Raw genomic sequence first — 19,442 nt, forward strand, 5'->3', positions numbered from 1 at the left:
TGTCATGATGATACGAAAGTTAGACAGAGGAGCTAAAAAATCCAAGGCTCCGGGAGTCGGGCTGTAGTGCAGCGGGCTAAGCGCAGGTGGCGCAAAGCACAAGGACTGGCATAAGGATCCCGGTTCGAACCCTGACTCCCCACCTGCAGGGGAGTCGCTTCACAGGCGGTGAAGCAGGTCTGCAGGTGTCTATCTTTCTCTCCTCCTCTCTGTCTTCCTCTCCCTCTCTCCATTTCTCTCTGTCCTATCCAACAATGACAACAACAATAATAACTACAACAATAAAACAACAAGGGCAACAAAAGGGAATAAATAAATAAAATAAAAAAAAATCCAAGGTTCTAAGCAGCCATTCTTATCCTCCTCCTCTTCTTCATCCTCCTCCTTCTCCTCCTCTTCCTTCTCCTCCTCTTCTTCCTCCTCCTCTTTCTCCTCCTCCGCCTTCTTTTTTCCTCCTTCTCCTACTTCACCTTCTCCTCCTCCTTTTCCTTCCTTCCTTCCTTTCTTTCTATTATTGATTTAATAATGATCTACAAGACAATAGGATACGAGGGGTACAATTCCACACACTTACCACCACTAGACTTCTGTATCTCATCTCCTCCATTGAAAGCTTTCCTTTTCTTTATCTCTTTGGGCATTTAGACCTAGGATCATTATGGGGTACAGAAGGTGAAAGGTACGGCTTCTGTAATTGCTTCTCTGCTGGACATGGGCTTTGACAGGTCAATCCATATTTCCAGTCTGTCTCTATCTTTCCCTAGTGGGGCAGAGCTCTGGAGAGATTGGGCTCCAAGGAACATAAGTAATTGAAAGGGGAGACGATAGATAGATAGATAGATAGATAGATAGATAGATAGATAGATAGATAAGTAGGGACATGCAGAAATACTTCTCCAGTTATGGAACTTACCCCCCACACACACACACACAGAAGTAAGGAGTAGAGGCTTGAACTTAAGTTTGTCTAATGTGTACCCTCATTGAGGTGTGTCACGCCTAGACCCCTCTTGACTTGTTTTTTAAGTACCAACTATAAGATAACCCAGTATTTGTTCTTCTCCTTCTGGCTTATCTCATTTAACATGATTCCTTCAAGTTCCTTTAGGGCTTATCTCATAATTTCTTTGACTTTGTTTACCTTCCCATTTCAGCAATCATCCTTGGGACCATTACTTTGAAATTATTTTTAGGAATTTTATATGTGTTGATTGTGGGATTCTGTGAATATTTTCTTCCTTCTTAGGATATTTGGTCCATCATGAGGCCCTGTACTGTGTCTGTGCTTGAATGGACCTCAGCTGCAACCAGGGTTTATGGTCACAAATCTGTGCCAGAGGCTGTAGCAACAACATCCAGCCAATTTGGCTAGCAACTAGGAGTTCAAGGTTTCAATTCCTTTGCTACCACTAGGTTGCTGAAGGTGGAGCTTAGGGTCTGTAAGGAGATTGGAGTCTTAGTCTAGGTGGTAATAGCATGCGGACTCTCTTGCTGGCAGGGATCTGGGTTTGGCAGGCTGTGGTGCAGCAAGGGAACAGATCCTACTGTGGCATCTCCTTGCTAGTTGGTTATACTTTAGGATACCCACAGGATGCTTGCTGTCTGTATGGGTGTAAATATCTGCTAACAGTCATGTGTGGACTGGGGAAGGCAAAGTAGGTTTGTCTTTCTTGAACACTCTAGATGAGTATCTTTCTACTCCCAGTTAAATATGTTACTAGATAAGGGTACTTGGAGTACTTCTTAGGGAATCTGCTTTCAGGGTCTGTTACTATGGAGATGAAATAACAATATAGTGTCTACTTCTTCTGCTATCAGCAGGCTTGCAAAGGTCATCAGGAAAGCTGCTGTCAGAGCTCTTTCACTACTAATTTATAGCCAACAGTTTCCTGTATTTACTAATAGTTTTGTAAGCACAAGCTTCTAATAGAATTAGAATGACACGAGATCAGTACAACCCATCCTCTTCCTCTTTCGATGAAAATTCTATACGTTAGACATCTCTAATAGCTCTTTCTCCTGTGTAGTGGAGTTTCATTTTGGGGTAGGACATCTGTGTGCCTTAACCACCTAATTACTGACCTTTTGTTATTTTGTCATAGAAGCTTACTTATTGAATTTCTAGGCAGATTGTTCCACGTATCTGCCAACCTTTGCTGCTGATAAAGGTAAACACAGAGCCTCCCTATTTATCCATATTGACCCTGCCCTATCCCATAACTTATAATTTTGAAATAATTATAGATTCTTGTACTTGCCAAAATAACATAGAATCTGGTATAAACTTACACACAGTTTCACCAGCAGCAACATTTTACATAGATCTTATTACATTGTTATTAACTAGACTAAAGGTGGTATTCAGTTTTCTTCATTTGAAAGTCATGTGTGTAGTTCAATGCCATTTTTGTCTTCTGTGTAGTTGTGTGTATCCACTAGCATGATTAAGGTACATCTTGATCTCTTCCAGCACATAACAGTAAACTCTTGATATCTTTGCATATGTACCATTCAATCCACATGTAGCTTGCACTTCCATTTTCTCAGCATGATCCTTCACACTTCAAAATGTCTGAGCTTTGATGAGGTCAATTTTACTTTTATCCATGAATTATTCTCTTGGAGTCATGCCAGTCAGCCTTCACCTAGTCCTAGGTCCTGAATATTCACTTGTGCATCCTTCTAAATGTTTTCTGAATTTATATATTACTTTTTGACCCAGTTGAAAGTACACTTTAAAAATGTGATTGATCTATTTACTTATGGGAGAGGAGATGATATATGTGAGTGGGCATGAAACTCATGACCTCATGCTTAGTCACTTTTGGTCCAGCTGTGCTACCTCCTAGACCAAAAAGATCCACTTTCATTTTAACCCATAGACAGCCATTTGTTTCACCATAATTTATTGAAAACAGTATATTTTCTCCATTGAATTGATTTTTCACATTAAAAAAGCAAGTTGTTGACATTTGTGTTTTTATATTTCCTGGTTCTTTATTCTGCTATTGAACTAGATGTCTGTTCCTCTGTCACTGTTTTTCTGTGCTAATTACTACAGCTGTGAGTCAAATTTTGACATCAAGTTGAGTGACTTCTCCAGAAATTTTGTAGCCACTATAGCTGTTTTGTCTTTCTAAGTCAATTGTATTGCACCACTTCCAGGATGATTTTTTACACTCTTTTTGTTTCAAGGAGAGATACCACAGTACTGGGGTTTCCCTCAGTGCTGTGCATTTCCATGTGAGACATGCGGTATACATTTTGAGCTGTCTTGAGTCCCTACAAATTATTAGTGGAGGAGGGGGGGTGGGAGAAAGAGAGAATGAGAGAGAGAGGGAGAGGTAGAGGGAGACAGTCAAGAGCTTAGCTCTGGCATACACAGTGTGAGAAATAAAACATGGAACCTTTGCTTGCAAGTGTACTGCACCATCAGTGAATCACCTCCCTGAGTCCCTTCATATGAATTCTAGAATGCTTGTTATATAGTCATAAGACTTTTCAGTGTACTGCAACTTTTATTTACAAATGATTTATTAGGGTATAATGATAATATATAATTCATTTATACATTTTAGTGGTCTGTTATTTGCATGAATTAGATATGTATGCCTATAATCATATCTGGGACATTTTGTTTTATTTATTTTTTATTGAGGATTAATAGTTTATATAAAGCAGTAAATACAGTTGTTGGTACATATGTAAAATTTCTCAGTTTCCTGCAAAACACTGGAACCTCCAGCCTAGCTTCTCAACCACCATCCTGCACCAGGAACTGAAACCCAGATTCTTTTACTTTGATGCAATACACCATGCTAGCCCAAGTTCTGTTTTGTGTTTCCCTTTCTGTTCTTATTTTTCAACTTTTGTCTATGAGTGAGATCATCCTATAGTTATCCTTCCCTTTCTGGCTTGATTCAATTAACATTATTCCTTCGATTTCTATCCAAGATGAGATGTAGAAGGTGACTTCATCATCTTTTTTTTTATTTAAGAAAGGATTAATGAACAAAAACATACGGTAGGAGGGGTACAACTCCACACAATTCCCACCACCCAATATCCATAACCCACCCCCTCCCATGATAGCTTTCCCATTCTCTAGCCCTCTGGGATCATGGATCCAGGGTCGTTGAGGGTTGCAGAAGGTAGAAGGTCTGGCTTCTGTAATTGCTTCCCCGCTGAACAGGGGCGTTGACTGGTCGGTCCATACTCCCAGTCTGCCTCTCTCTTTCCCTAGTAGGGTGGGTCTCTGGGGAAGCTGAGCTCCAGGACACATTGGTGGGGTCTTCAATCCAGGGAAGCCTGGCCAGCATCCTGGTGGCATCTGGAACCTGGTGATTGAAAAGAGAGTTAACATACGAAGCCAAACAATTTGTTGAGCTATCATGGATCCCAAGCTTGGAATAGTGGAGAGGAAGTGTTAGGGAGGTACTCACTGCAAACTCTAGTGTACTTCTGCTTTCAGGTATATATTTTGCAGTAGTTTATGGATATGTGTGCACATAAGCTCTCTCTCACGACTTCATCATCTTTAATAGTGGAGTAGTATTCCATTGTGTGTCTATACCACAATTGAAGCCATAAATAAACCTTGTTCCCGTTCATTGTCAGTCATTCATTTTCCCAACTGTCTCTTAGGCAACATCACTATGTCTCTAGTCTTATCTGTTTAGAGCATTTTATACATCTATAATCATATGCTATGTGTTTTGTTGTGACTGGATTCTCTACTACTACAATATTCAAATGTCCATATGTATGAAAGTCCTTCATAACTACTTCAATAGTTCTTTCTGTTATTGACAACAACTTATTTTATGGAGACACCACCTTTACTTATTCATTAGTTAATGAATGAACATTTGATTTGTCTCAGTTTTGTGAGGACCTGAACCTTACCTCCCCACCCCAGAGTCTTTTACTTTGGTGCAATACACCAACTCCAGCAGTTTTCTAATTTTATGTTGTTCTTACTTTTGGTATCATATCTAACAATACTGCCTAATTGAAGAACATGAAGAACAAAATTGGGGGACTCAGACTTGCTAATTTCTTTTTAAATTTATTTTTAGTTTTTATTTCTTTTTTATTTTTTGCCTTCAGGGTTATTGCAGAGGCTCCATGCCAGCACTACAAATCCCCTGCTCCAGGTGGCCAATTTCCCCCTCTCTTTCTCTTCCTTCCTTCCTTCCTTCCTTGTCTATTGTATTCGATAAGACAGAGAAAAATTGAGAGGGGATGGGAAGACAGGGAGAGGGAGAAAGACATCCGCAGACCTGTTTCACTGCTAGTGAAGTGTAACTGCTGCAGGTGAAGAGCAGAGGTTTGAACTTGAATCCTCGTGCATAGTATTATGTGTGTTTAACCAGGTGTGCCACTGCCCTCCTCCCCTTAAACTTGCTAATTTCATCTTACATCAACCTGTCTTTGTCATAGAACTGTGGTAATAGTAGAAGAATTGAGTTATAAATTATTATAATTGAATTCAGAGTCCAGAAATAAATGCATGACCAGCTTTAATTTAACAGGGAACATTTTATTGAGGAGAGAATAGTCTTTTCAACAAGTAGTATAGAGCAATCATATATCTGTATTTAAAGATAGAAATCGTACCCTAATCTCATACCATATTTAAAAATCAATAAAATGATTCAAATAAACCCTGAATATAAGAGCTAAGGCCATAGAACTCTTAAGACAAGGTAAAGGAATAAATATTAACCCTGAGTTTGTCAATGGTTACTTAGTTTGACACCAAAAGTACAGCAACAACAACAAAAACCAGTAAATTTTAAGTTAACTCTTGTATCTTAAAGTATGATTTGAGATACAAACCAAGTAAGTGAAATGAGTCATGGAATGGGAGATGACATTTATATATTAAAATGGTAAAAAACAATAGTAGGTTTATTAAATGGTGAGAATCTAGATAATTTAAAGAATTCTAGAAAACATAGTTTTTGTAAACTTACTCAAAATTATATGCTTGAGACAAAGCCAGGTAGAATAATTACTCTTTGCAAAACCCATCTAGATTAATTAGGTGACAGATATGCAGTGGCACACTTGGTTGAGGGCACTCATTATTGTGTACAAGCACTCACCTTCAAGCCCCTGGCCCCTGCCTGCAGGTGGAATCTTCATGGTTGGTAAAACAGACCTGCAGGTGTCTATCACCACCACCTGGCCCCACTTCTCCCACTTTATAACGTGAGATATTATAACATTTGCCTTAAAGTCCATCATACTACCCTACTCTTTTCCAGCCTCATCCAGTGTCCTCAAGAACACCAGTCTAATCCAGAAATCAACTTATGGCAACATTTTTCTTTCTTTATTGGGGAGATTAATGGATTAAAGTTGACAGTAAAATATAATAGTTGGTATATGTGTAACATTTCTCTATTTGCCACATAACACTGTAACCGTCCATCTAGGTCCTCCTCCACCATCATGTTCCAGGACCTGAACACTCCCCTGTGCCCTGGAGTTCTTTACTTTGATGCAATACACCATGAAATAGAGCTCTTATTTGGAGAATTTGTTTATTATTTCCACATAAGATTTAAGCTACATGAATTTTTAGAGTACTCATACTCATGTTCTTTGCTATCATTGTATGAGTATGTCACTTTTTAAAAAGTTTTTTAAATTAAATTAATTTTTTTATTTATAAAAAGGAAACAGTGACAAAAACAATAGGATAAGAGGGGTACAACTCTGCACAGTTCCCACCACCAGAACTCCGTATCCCACTGCCTCCCCTGATAACTTCCCTATTCTTTATCCCAAGGGACATTATAGGGTGCAGAAGGTGGAAGGTCTGGCTTCTGTAATTGCTTCCCTGCTGAACTTGAGTGTTGATAGGTTGATCCATACTTCCAGCCTGTCTCTCTCTTTCCCTAGTGGGGCAGGCCTTTTGGGAAGCAGGGCTGTAGGACACATTGGTGAGGTCATCTGCCCAGGGAAGTCTGGTTGGCATACTGGACTATTTATTTATTTATTTATTTATTTATTTATTATATATTTACTTATTTATTTCCAGAGTATTGCTCATCTCTGGTTTATGGTGGTGCAGGAAATTAAACTTGAGATTTTGGAGCTCCAGGCATGAAAGTTTCCTGGCATAGCCATTATCCTATTTCCCTCACCCTACTCCACTTGCTTATTCAATTTGTGATAGGTATTTGGTTAACTTCTCAACTGAAGATAGGATCACTAGAGTTTAGGACTCTTCTCATCTAGGTCTTTTGTTGAGCAAGTTTTTATCTTACTGCTGGCTCCATAGTTATGGGTGGAATTAGTGATTTCTAATGTATGTTCAGATTAAGTAGATATTGATGAAGAAATATTCAGGATGGTCTAGAGTCTAACATACCTCATCACAGTCTGTTCATGAGAGAAAGTTAGAGAGAGAGAAGGGGTGTAGAGGGAGAGATGGCATCTGTTTGTGCTGAGAAATCTTCTCTAATTGAAAATTGATAAAAGATAATGCTGTGTGAAGGCACTTGGAGGTTTCCAGATTCTAGAAACAGATACAGAAAATGGGTAAGATGCACCAACTTCCAAAGTCAAGGCTGTGGGGCTATTGAACATTCCTAAGTTTTCTCAAAACTCTTTTTTTGTAGTTTTTCTTTTTTAATTGGGAGGTTAATGTTTTACAGTACAGTTGTTGGCACATGGATGCAATTTCTCATCTCATCAAGATAGGTGCTGCAAAACACTTTCACCCCCAAATTAGGTCCATCATTGTTTAACGGAGCCAGAAAGCCTCCCCTTTCCCAAGTTCCCTTTCTGGCTTTCTTTCCCAAGAGTTCATTGCTTTTGTGCAATACAAGTTCTACTTTGCGTTCCTCTTTTCAATTCTTATTTCTCAACTTCTATCCATGGATGAGATCATCTCATATTCATACTTCTCTTTCTGGATTACCTCACTTAACTTGATTCCTTCAGACTTCGCCTAAGATGAAGTGAAGACAGTGAATTCATCATTTTTAAGAGCTGAATGGTATTTCATTGTGTATCTTTACTACAGTTTTCTTAATCGCTCATCTGTTGTTTGACACCAGGGTTGCTTCAAACTTGCAAATCCTTTTTCTTTTTCTTAAATTTATTTGTAAAATAAAAAATATCGACAAGACCATAGGATAAAAGGAATGCAGTTCCACACAATTCCCACCACTAGAGGCCCATAGCTCATCCCTTTCCTTGAAAGCTTTCCTATTCTTTATCCCTCTAGGAGCATGGACCCAGGGTCATTATGGAGTGCAGAAGGTTGAAGGTCTGGCTTCTGTAATTGCTTCTCCACTGAACATGAATGTTGGCAGGTTGATCCATAACCCCAGCCTGTTTCTATCTTTCCCTATGGGCAGGGCTCTGGAGAGAGAGTTCCAGGTTACATTGATGAAGTCTTCTGCCCAGGGATGTCAGGTTGGTGTCATTGTAGCATCTGGAACTTGGTGGCTGAAAAGCATTAACATATAAAGCAGAACAAATTTTAAATAATCAGAAACCTAAAGGCAAGAATATAGCAGATGAGATTTGGATATCCATTTTAGAAAAAGCTAATAGGTATATTTTAGGTATATTTCAAGGAGCCCATGACTTTACTAATTTTTGCCTGAGCCCAACAGGTAATATGCTGTTCATATGTGGACCAAAGGGATTCTCTGGGGAGATGGTGTCAGATATGGAAATAGAATTAGAAAGCTGGATCAGGGGAAGAGTAGCTCCCAAATATGAGAGAAGTATACAAATATTGTTAACTCTAAACCCCACTGATTAGATCTGGGGCCCATATTCATCACAGAAGCCTGTTTAAACTCTGCATCTCTGTAAGTCTGAGCTTGCATTCTGTGGCTATAGCTAGGAATGTTCTAGGCTGTACTCATTGCTGGACCATCTTCCTGGAGAGGTAGGGTATGAATGGGGCAGGGCTGTCCCTACCATTGTTGATCCACGTTGAGGGCAAGGTCCTGTAGGGGCCCACAGAGGGCTCCATTATGTTGTTCCTGATGGAGTTGACAGGTGACAGTGAAGACAGGAATCTGTTAGAGGCCTAGGCCCAACATGTTTGTATGGGAATCCTAGGATTCCCTGACTAGGGCCCAGGTGATGGGATGGCCTGGTAGTAAACAAAAGAGCCATTATTAAAGTATACTGGTCTCTTGACCTTATCCAGCTTTTGTAGTCCTTATGGTTATATGTGTGCATGTGCTCTGTCTCTTGGGTCTTGGTCTATATATAGATTCTGTGGCTTTGTTAAGAAGTGCACTACCGAAATGAATTAAGGAGTACTATGAGCTGAGAAAAGTCTTACCAGAGTAATGGGGCTAAAGGCTTGAATCCTGGTGTCTCTGGACACATCTGAAGTAAACCATATTGAGGTAGTACTGGTTGCATTGATTAGGTTCAGGTCAGGACATGCAGTATCAATTGATATGTGTTGAGAGAAACCTGCTGGAAAACAAGCCCTGTGACAGAGGTTCCAGGACTGTGAGAAATATGTTTTTATGCATTTTTAATTTATAAAATGGAAATATTGACGAGACTGTAGGATCAAAGGGGTACTTTTCACACAGTGCCCACCCCCAGAGCTCCATATCCAATCCTCTCCTTTGATAGCTTCCCTATTCTTTATCCCTCTGGGAGTATGGACCCAGGATCATTATGGGATGTAGAAGGTAGAAGATCTGGCTTCTGTAATTGCTTCTCTGTTGAACATGGGCATTGGCAGGTCGATCCATACTCCATCCTGTCTATCTCTGTCTCTAGTGGGACAGTGATCTGGGGAGGTGGGTGGGACTCCCAGACACACAGTGGGGTCATATGCTCAAGGAAGTCAGGTTGATATCATGGTATCATCTGGAACCTGGTGGCTGAAAAAGAGTTAAGACATAAAGCAGGAAAATTATTGACTAATCATGAACCTCAAGGAAATTGCAGATCAAGATTTGGGTTCTCCATTTTGGAAAAAAAATATTGGAGATCTGTTTGAGGTATATTGCAAGGGATCCAAGACTTTACTAAGTTTTGCCTTCACCTGACATCTAATATGCAGGTGGACCCAGGTTATTGTCTGGGGAAATGGTGTTATAGTTGGAAAAAACACTAGAAAGCTAAATCAGGAAAGAGAGCAGCTCCCAAATATGAAGCAAGTATGTAAATATTGTTAACTGTAAACCCCATGGATTTGATCTGGGGCCCATGTTCAGCACAAGAGCCTAGTAACCTCTGTGTCCCTGTATGTCTGAGCTGGCATTCTGTGGTCATGGATAGGAATATTCCAGGCTACACTAATTTTGAAACCCATCTTCCTCGGGTAGTAGGTAGAGTATGTTGTCCAGCTTGCCTTTGGAGCATGGAACATTCCCTACCATTATTGATCCACATTGAGAGCAAGGTCCTGTAGGGGCCCACCAAGCATTCCATTATGCTCTTCCTGATGGAGATGACCAGTAATATGGGTTTTATAGATAGTGGGGAGGGCTCCTGCTGTCTAAGGGTTTAAGAAGGCAATGGATAGTTATTACTATAGCCAAGTTATTTGGAAAATTGATCAACTCTGAAAGTCCCATTTTAGGATTTTCTCTGTCATACAAGTTATGCCATTTAATGCTATTTACATAGAGCTGTATCTTATATAGTGATGCAACCATTTCCTTCTGGTCTCTCTAGTCTAAGATTATAGATCATTTAATATTTCAAAGAAAAAGTCATTATTAGAGTGTGTATTAACACCATTACTGCCACCAAAGTCCGTGTCCTACCCTACTCCCCCTATTGTGAAGCTGAAAATCTACCCTCACCCTCCCACCAAAGCTTTTTACTTTGATGAAATACTCTAAACTTAGTCAATTTCTGCTTTTCATCTCTCTTTTTGTTCTTCTTTCTCAACTTCTGTTTATGAACAAGATCATCCCATACTCATACTTATCTTTTTGACTTATCTCACTTAACAAAACTCCTTTTAACTTCATCCAAGATGGGTCAGAGAAGGTGAGTTCATTATTCTTAACAGCTGAATAGTATTCCATTGTGTATATATACCACAACTTTCTCGGCTATTCATCTGTTGTAGGGCACCTGGGTTGTTTCCCGGTTTTGGCTATTACAGATTGTGATGCTATGAACATAGATGTATACATAACTTTTTGGATGAGTGTGCTTGACTCCTTAGGATATATCCCCAGTAGAGGAATTACTGGTCCATTTTAGCCTTGGGAGGGTTCTCCAGACTGTTCTCCACAGAGGTTGGACCAATTTGTTTTCCCACCAGCAGTGCTGAAGGATTCCTTAGTTCCCACAACCTCTGCAGCATTTGTTGCTACTCTTGTTTTTGATGTATGACATTCTTACAGGGGTGAGTTGGCATCTTAGTGTTGTCTTTATTTGTATTTATCTGACAATCAGCGACATGGTGTCATTTTTCATATATTTGTTGGCTTTTTGTATCCTTCTGTAATGAATATTCTGTTCATATCCTCTCCTCACTTTTGGATTGGGTCATTTGCTAAATTTGGTGAGCTCTTTATATAGTTTGGCTATTAGCCTCTTGTCTGATCTATGGCATGTAAAAATCTTCTCCCATTCTGTGAGGAGTCTCTTCATTTGGGTGATGGTTTATTTTGTTGTGCAGAAGCTTTTGAATTTGATGTAGTCCCATTGATTTGTTTCTGTTTTAGTTTTCCTTGCAATTGGGTTTGTGTCATCAAAGATGCCCTTGAGGTTTAGGTGGGAGTGTTTCGCCAATATTTTCCTCTAAGTATTTGATAGTTTCTGGTGTGTATCCAGGTCCTTGATCCATTTGGAGTTGACTTTTGTTTCCGGTGAGAGAAAGTGGTTCAGTTTCATTCTTCTGCATGTTTCAACCCAGTTTCCCCAGCACTATTTATTAAAGAGAGTCTCCTTCCTTCATTTCATAATTTGGGCTCCTTTATCAAAAATTAGATTCCATAGGTGTGGGGGTTTAGTTCTTGGCTTTCAATTCTGTGCCACTGTTCTGTATGCCTATTTTTGTTCCAGTACCAGGCTGTTTTGATCATGATGGCCTCAGCTGCTCATATTGACCTTCTTGGATTATATGTAAAGCAGATCTAATTATGATATTTGGAGCTTCACACCCACAAAGGCAGAGAGTATTTGTGTATTTAATGTTTCTTAAGTGGTGGGGGAAAAATGCAGCTTTGGAGTAATTGCAAATACTAATAGTTTTACTTATTTTCCTACTTAGATGGCATTTCTTTCATCTTCCCTAATTGCTATGACTAGAACATCCAATAGTATGTTTATAGTGTACATTCTTTTCTTGTTCTAGATCAAAAAGAGGGGTAGGATTCAGTTTCCTAGCTGAGTATATGCTGGCTTAAATTTTGATATAAATAGCCTCTACAAAATTGAGAAATATTCTCTAATTCCCCAGTTGTTTACAAAAACTTTTTTAATTACAAAAGAATGTTGAGTCCTATTGAAAGTTTTCTCTGAATCTCTTAAAATAATTATGAGAATTTGTTAAAATTCCTGATTGTTGATATGGTGAATTACATTGGCTTATGTCTGTTGAATCATCCTTGCAGCCCCAGATTAAGTCCAATTTAGCCATAAACCCCACTTAATCCCACTTTGTAACTTTGTATTAAATCTGGTAAGCTAAAATTTTGTTCAGGATTTAACATCTATCTTTATCAGGGATACTGGCCTCTATTTTTTCTTTTCTAATGTCTCTGCTATCTTTTCTTTCAAGGTAATATTGACTTCTTAAAGAGTGTTAGAGAGTATCCCCATATCTTCATCTTTTCTTTATTACTGATTTAATATTGGTTTACAAAATTACAAGAGAACAGGGGGAAAATTCCATACTGTTTCCACTGTCAGAATTCTGTGTTCTCATTCCCTCCATTGGAAACTGCAGTGATTCTATCAACATCACAGATATGGGTTGACTATTATTTCTATAACGACCTATCACCTATCTACCATCTATCTATTATCATCCATCTATAATCTATCTATCTATCTATCTATCTATCTATCTATCTATCTATCATCTATATATCTATCATCATCCTTTTGGCCACTTTTTTTCCTATGGTTCTGCATTATCTTCTTTTCTAAGTGATAGACCTATGACTATTACTACTTCTGAATGTCTCTCCTTTTTTTCTCTTCTCTCTCTGGGTTCTGATGTAATTGAGGTCAGAGCCCTCTTGCCACCCCCCACTAATATTTCTCCCCCTCTGGGAGTATGGGCCAAAGTTCTTTATGGGTGTGGAATTGGGGTTCTGGCTCCTATAATTACTTCTCTGCTAGACATGAATATTGGCATGTTGATCCATACCCCAGTCTGTTTCTATCTTTCTTTAATAGGGTAGGTGATGTTTCTAGACATATTGGTGAGGTTGTCCACCCAGAGAGGTCAGGATTGAATCATAGTAGCATCTGCAATTTGGTGTCTGAAAGGCATTATTAATCCATTATTAATCCATTATTTCAATTTTTAAGAGGGTGAAGAATTCTTGAAGGTTTGGTAAAAACCATTTTGTCTTGGACTCTTGGACTTATGCTTTTGAATGGAGACTTTATATTACTATGTCAATTTCCTTGCAATTGTAATTCAGTCTCAGGAGGTTGTATGGTTCTAAAAAAAAAAACTATGTTTTCAGGATTCTCCAGTGTAATAGTATATATCTATTCATCTAAATCACAGTTGATCCATTTAATTTTTATAGTATCATTTGTAATTTTTCCACCTTTACTTATAATCCTACTCATTAAGGTACTTTTATTTTTATGTGTGTGAGTCTAGCTGAGGATTTCTCAATTTTGTTTACCCTTAAAAACAGTTCTCAAAACCTTTTCAATGAATGTTGTAAAAACTGACTAACTATATGCAGAAAAATGAAACAGGACTATCATATATCACCATGAAAACAAATAAATTAATAAAAATTAGCAAAAAAAAAACACCCCTTAGCTGTTAGACTAAAACCTTACAATATATAGAAGTAGGGCAGGAGAGACAACATAGTGGTTATACAAAAGGCTTTTATGCCTGAGGCTTTGAGGTTCAGGTTCAATCCCCAGTACCACCACAAGTCAGAGCAGAGCAGTGATCTGGACTCTACTCTTTCTGTGTCACTATCTCTATGCCACTCATTAAAATGAATAAGTAAATATTTTTTAACTATAAGAAGTCATGAACAGGAAACTATGCTACATGTTGTCTGTCTTGGAAATGTCTTTGGTTACTCAAATTTAATAGCAAGGGGGAAAAACAAAACAAAACAAAACAACAAAATAACCCAATGGAATTACATCAAAGTGAAAAGTTTCTGCTTAGCCAAATAAACCATCATGAAAACAGAAAGAAATCCTAATGACTGGGAGAAAATAATTATACAATATACATCTGATCAAGGGCTAGTGACCAAAATCTATAAATCACTCACAAACTTCAGCAACAATAACCGCAACAACAACAACAACAAAATGACCCCCATTAAGAAATGGGGAACAATCTGAAAGACTCTACAGGAAAGAGATGTTAATATGACCAGTAGACATGTGATAAAAATGTCCAGTAAGTGATGATCAGTTTGAGAATGTCATACATCAAAATGTGCTGGTGAGGAAGTGGAGAGAAATACTTCATTTTCACTGTTTGTGGGAATGGAACTAGTTCTGTCTCTGTAGAAACAGCATGGAGACTCCTCAAAACATTCAAAATGGACTTAGCATAAATATCAGCAGTTCCTATATTAGGATATCTTTCCAAATAGTGTACACACACACACACACACACACACACACACACACACACAAACACACACACACACACACACACACACAAACACACACACACACACTTATACAAAGAAATCTGTGCATGTCTATGTTTACATCTGTGCTATTTGTCATGGCCAAAATTTAGAAGCAACTCAAGTATTCAATAATGAGTAAGTTGGTAAGGAAGTCATAGTATATATACACAATATATAATACTCCAGAGATACAAGAAGTGGTGAGATCTTCTCTTTTTCTACAACAGGGATAGAACTGGAGGCAATCATGTTGAATGAAACAGGCCAGAAGGAGGACAACCACCAGCTCATCTGAACTATAGGGGAGGCATAATGAGAAAAGTAAGGGATAACACAGGATGAAACCTCAGTAGTCTATCACAGGACTCAGGAGATGAAAGATAGAGTGGGATTAAGGGGGTATGGGTACCAAATACCCTTGAGTATAGATGTATATGGTTTGGTGGGGATGTGAGGTGTATTGATGGCTATTTTGGCAAAATGCAGAGCATCAAACACCTCCGATGCTAACAGCCTTGTAAGTCAACACTCCAATAAAGTGTTTGAAAATGTTCATATCAAAAATATTTCACTGTACAAGTAATCACAAATTTGACATTATCTTCACTTTTTTTTGAGTCTCAGTATTTGAGATAAAGAGATTATACATATATATATGTACATATATATATATATGTTATAATTGAAATGGATTTTTTAAATATTCCCTAAGACAGTGTGTACTGCAAGAGAGAACTCATATGTTAAACCAACAAGAAGAAATATTGGAGAAATGAATCAAGACAAGAGTCCAGCTAAAAGCCCCCCCACAAAGGTTGAAGCACTGAATAATGAGGTCAACATCCAAACACTAGTGAAGGGAATAATCACAGAAGTGAGTAAAGAGCTTGAAAGAATTGTCATCAGAAATGCAGAAACAACAAATGAGACTCTGGAAGAAAACACTAATGATCTCAAGGTTATTACAGAGCTAAAAGCTGTAATAGCTGAGCTAAGAACAGAACTAGCTGAACAAGCTGAAACAGTATCAGAACAGGATAATAAAAGATGACAGTAGAGGGGAGAGAGAATAGAATAAATGAAGCTGAAGACAGAATTAGCAAGATGGAGGACGAATTAGAGATAACTAAAAAAGAAGTAAGAGATCTCAGAAAGAGATAAAGAGATACTGAAAACAACAACAAAAGCCTATGGGATAACTTCAAAATAAATAATATATGCATTACTGCATATAATACTAATTAATAATATATGCATATACCAGAGGAAGTAAGAGAGGAAGGGGAAGAAAGAATTCTTTAAGACATAATAGCTGAGAACTTCTCTAGTATAGAGAACATCAAAGACATAAAGGTTCAAGAAGCCCAGAGGGTCCCAAATAGAATTAACCCAGACTTAAAGACACCAAGACACATGACATTTAGAATGGAAAGGAGTAAGGATAAAGAAAAGAGTCACTTCACAGGTCTGCAGGAGTCTATCTTTCACTCCCCCTCTATGTCTTCCCCTTCTCTCTCCATTTCTCTCAGTCCTATCCAACAACAATAACATAAATAACAATGGTAATAGCCACAAGAACTGTAAAACAACCAAGGCAACAAAAGGGAAAAAATGGCCTCCAACAGCAGTGGATTCATAGTGCAGACACCAAGTCCCAGCAATAACCCTAGAGGCAAAAATAAATAAATAAATAAATAAATAAACAAACAAATAGGATCATGAAGGCTGCAAGAGAAAAACAAAGAGTCACCTACAGAGGAAAAGCTATAATATTAGCAGTAGACTTCTCCACACAAACGTTACAGGCCAGAAGAGAATGGCAAGATATAAATTGAGTGTTGAATGAGAAAGGCTTTGAACCAAGATTACTGTATCTTGCTAGAAAGTCATTCAGACTAGATGGAGACATAAAAACCTTCTCAGACAAGCAACAGTTCAAAGAACCAACTATCACCAAGCCTTCCCTGAAAGAAGTTCTGAAAGGTCTCCTATAAATCATCAGACCACCATAAATGTCATATATCAGAACACTCTAAAAATCTACAAGAATGGTGTTAAATTATCTTCAGTCCTTGATACCAATGAATGTCAATGGCCTGAATTCACCTATTAAAAAGCACAGAGTAGGAAAATGGATCAGAAAACACAAATCAAAAATATGCTGTCTACAGGAAACCCACCTAACTCAACAAGACAAACACAGACTCAAAGTGAAAGGATGGAAAACTATCATACAATCCAAAGACCCACAGAACAGAACAAGAAGTGCTATTCTCATATCTCACATGATAGACTTTAAAATAAATAAAATTATAAAAGATAGGGGTGAACATTACTTAATGATCAGAAGATCAGTCAATCAAGAGGATTTAACAATTATTAACATCTATGCACCCAGTGAGAAGCCATCTAAATACACCAAACAACTACTGAAAGAGCCACAGCAATATATTAACATAAACATAGTAATAAGAATTTAATGCTTCAACACACCACTCTGTCAACTTCACAAATTATCCAGGTAGAAAATCAATAAAGACATAAGGGAGCTAAATGAGGAGATAGATAAACTAGAACTACTGGACATTTTCAGAGTCATTCATCCCAAGAAACTGGAATACAAACTCTACTCAAGTCCACATGGGTCATTCTCATGAATAGACCATATGTTAGGCCACAAAGACAGCATCAGCAAATTCAAGAGCATTGGAATCATCCCAAGCATCTTCTCAGACCTCAGTGGAATTAAACTAACACTTAACAATCAACAAAAAAAGAGTAATAGTCCCAAAATGCGGAAGCCCAACAGTACACTCCTTAACAACTACTGGGTCAAAGAGGAAATCAAGGAAGAAATCAAAATTGTTTTGAAAGTTCAATGAAAATGAAGACACAAGCTATCAAAATATTTGGGACACAGCTAAGGCAGTACTGAGAGGGAAGTTCATAGCTATAAAAGCACACATTAGGAAACAAGAAAAAGCACAAATAAACAGCCTGATTGCACATCTTAAAGACCTAGAAGAAGAAGAAGAACAAAGGAACCCCAAAGCAACCAAAAGGACAGAAATCACTAAAGATGTCCTTGAGGTGTAGGTGGGAAACTGGTTTACCAATGTTTTCCTCTAAGGATTTGATTGTTTCTGGTCTGACATCTAGGTCTTTGATGCATTTGGAGTTGATTTTTGTTTCTGGTGAGATAAAGTGGTTCAATTTCATTCTTCTGCATGTTAAAACCTAGTTTTCCCAACACCATTTATTGAGGAGAGCCTCCTTTTTCCATTTAATGCTTTGGGCCCCCTTATCAAAGATTAGATGTCCATAGGTGTGGGGATTTATTTCTGGGCTTTCAATTCTGTTCCACTAGTCTGTGTGCCTATTTTTGTTCCAGTACCATGCTGTTTTGATGATGATGGCTTTATAATATAGTTTAAGGTCTGGGAGTGTGATGTCTCCATTTCTGTTTCTTTTCCTCAAGATCTTTTTGGCAATTCTAGATGGGCTGACAAAACAAAAAAAGGAGAAGACACAAATAAATTGAATTGCCACATCAGACAGTGCAGAAATTCAATGTCATGTGAAGCTTTTCTGGTAAACTGTATGTCACCAAACTAGGGAACCTGGAAAAAATGGATGATTTCCTAGATACCAACAAGCTTCCAAAATTAAATAAAGAGGAACTAGGTAACTAGGTAATATGAACAAGCCCATCACAGTCAATAAAATTGAAACAGTTATCAAAAACATTCCCAAGAATAAAATTCCTGGACCAGATGGTTTTACAAATGAATTCTACAAAACCTTCAAGGGAGAGTTAATACCTCTACTTTAAAAAGTCTTCCAGAAAATTGAAGTCACAGGAATATTCCTTTCAAGCTTCTATGATGCCAGCATCACTCTGATACCAAAAGCAGACAGGAACACAACCAAAAAAGAAAACTACAGACCAATGTCTCTGATGAACACAGAAGCTAAAATATTGAACAAATTCTAGCCAACCAGATACAGCAGTATATTAAAAACATTTTTCATCATGAGTAAGTGGAATTTACCCCAGTTTACTCCAGTTTGGTTTAATATACATAAAACAATCAGTGTCATCCACCACATCAATAAAAGCAAGACCAAAAACCACATGGTCATATCAATAGATGCAGAGAAAGACTTTGACAAAATACATTATCCCCTTATAATAAAAAAACTACAAAAATTGGAATAGATGGAAAATTCCAAGAGATTGGAGTCTATATATAGCAAAACTACAGCCAACATCATACTCAATGGTGAAAAACTGGAAGCATTTCCCCTTAGATCAAGTACTAGACAGTGTTGCCCACTATCGCCATTACTGTACAACATAGTGTTGGATATTTATGCCACAGCAATTAGGCAGGAGCAAGGAATTAAAGGTTATACAGATTGGAAGAGAAAAAGTCAAACTCTCCCTTTTTGCAGATGACATGAAAAAACCTACATAGAAAAACCTAAGAAATCCAGCAAGAAGCTTTTGGAAATCATCAGGCAATACAGTAAGGTGTCAGGCTACAAAATTAACATTCAAAAGTTAGTGGCATTCCTCTATGCAAACACTAAGTTAGAAGAAGTTGAAATCCAGAA

At 38.0% G+C, this 19,442-nt stretch overlaps 1 long non-coding RNA gene across 2 annotated transcripts in view; it reads left to right on the forward strand.

The window, feature by feature from the left end:
* The window catches only part of LOC132540890 (uncharacterized), a 705,707-nt gene that overhangs the window by 479,261 nt on the left and 207,004 nt on the right, over window positions 1-19,442 (forward strand). Inside the window, exon 3 of one of the 2 annotated variants that reach the window (XR_009552038.1) lies at window positions 15,053-15,127. The exons of the other annotated variant lie outside the window; for it this stretch is intronic. This is a non-coding gene — a long non-coding RNA (uncharacterized LOC132540890). Of the gene's footprint in view, window positions 1-15,052; window positions 15,128-19,442 lie in introns of those variants that run through there. 2 annotated transcript variants of the gene reach the window in all.

Source organism: Erinaceus europaeus, chromosome 10, assembly GCF_950295315.1.
Source record: "Erinaceus europaeus chromosome 10, mEriEur2.1, whole genome shotgun sequence".
In the NCBI taxonomy this organism is placed as follows: domain Eukaryota; kingdom Metazoa; phylum Chordata; class Mammalia; order Eulipotyphla; family Erinaceidae; genus Erinaceus; species Erinaceus europaeus.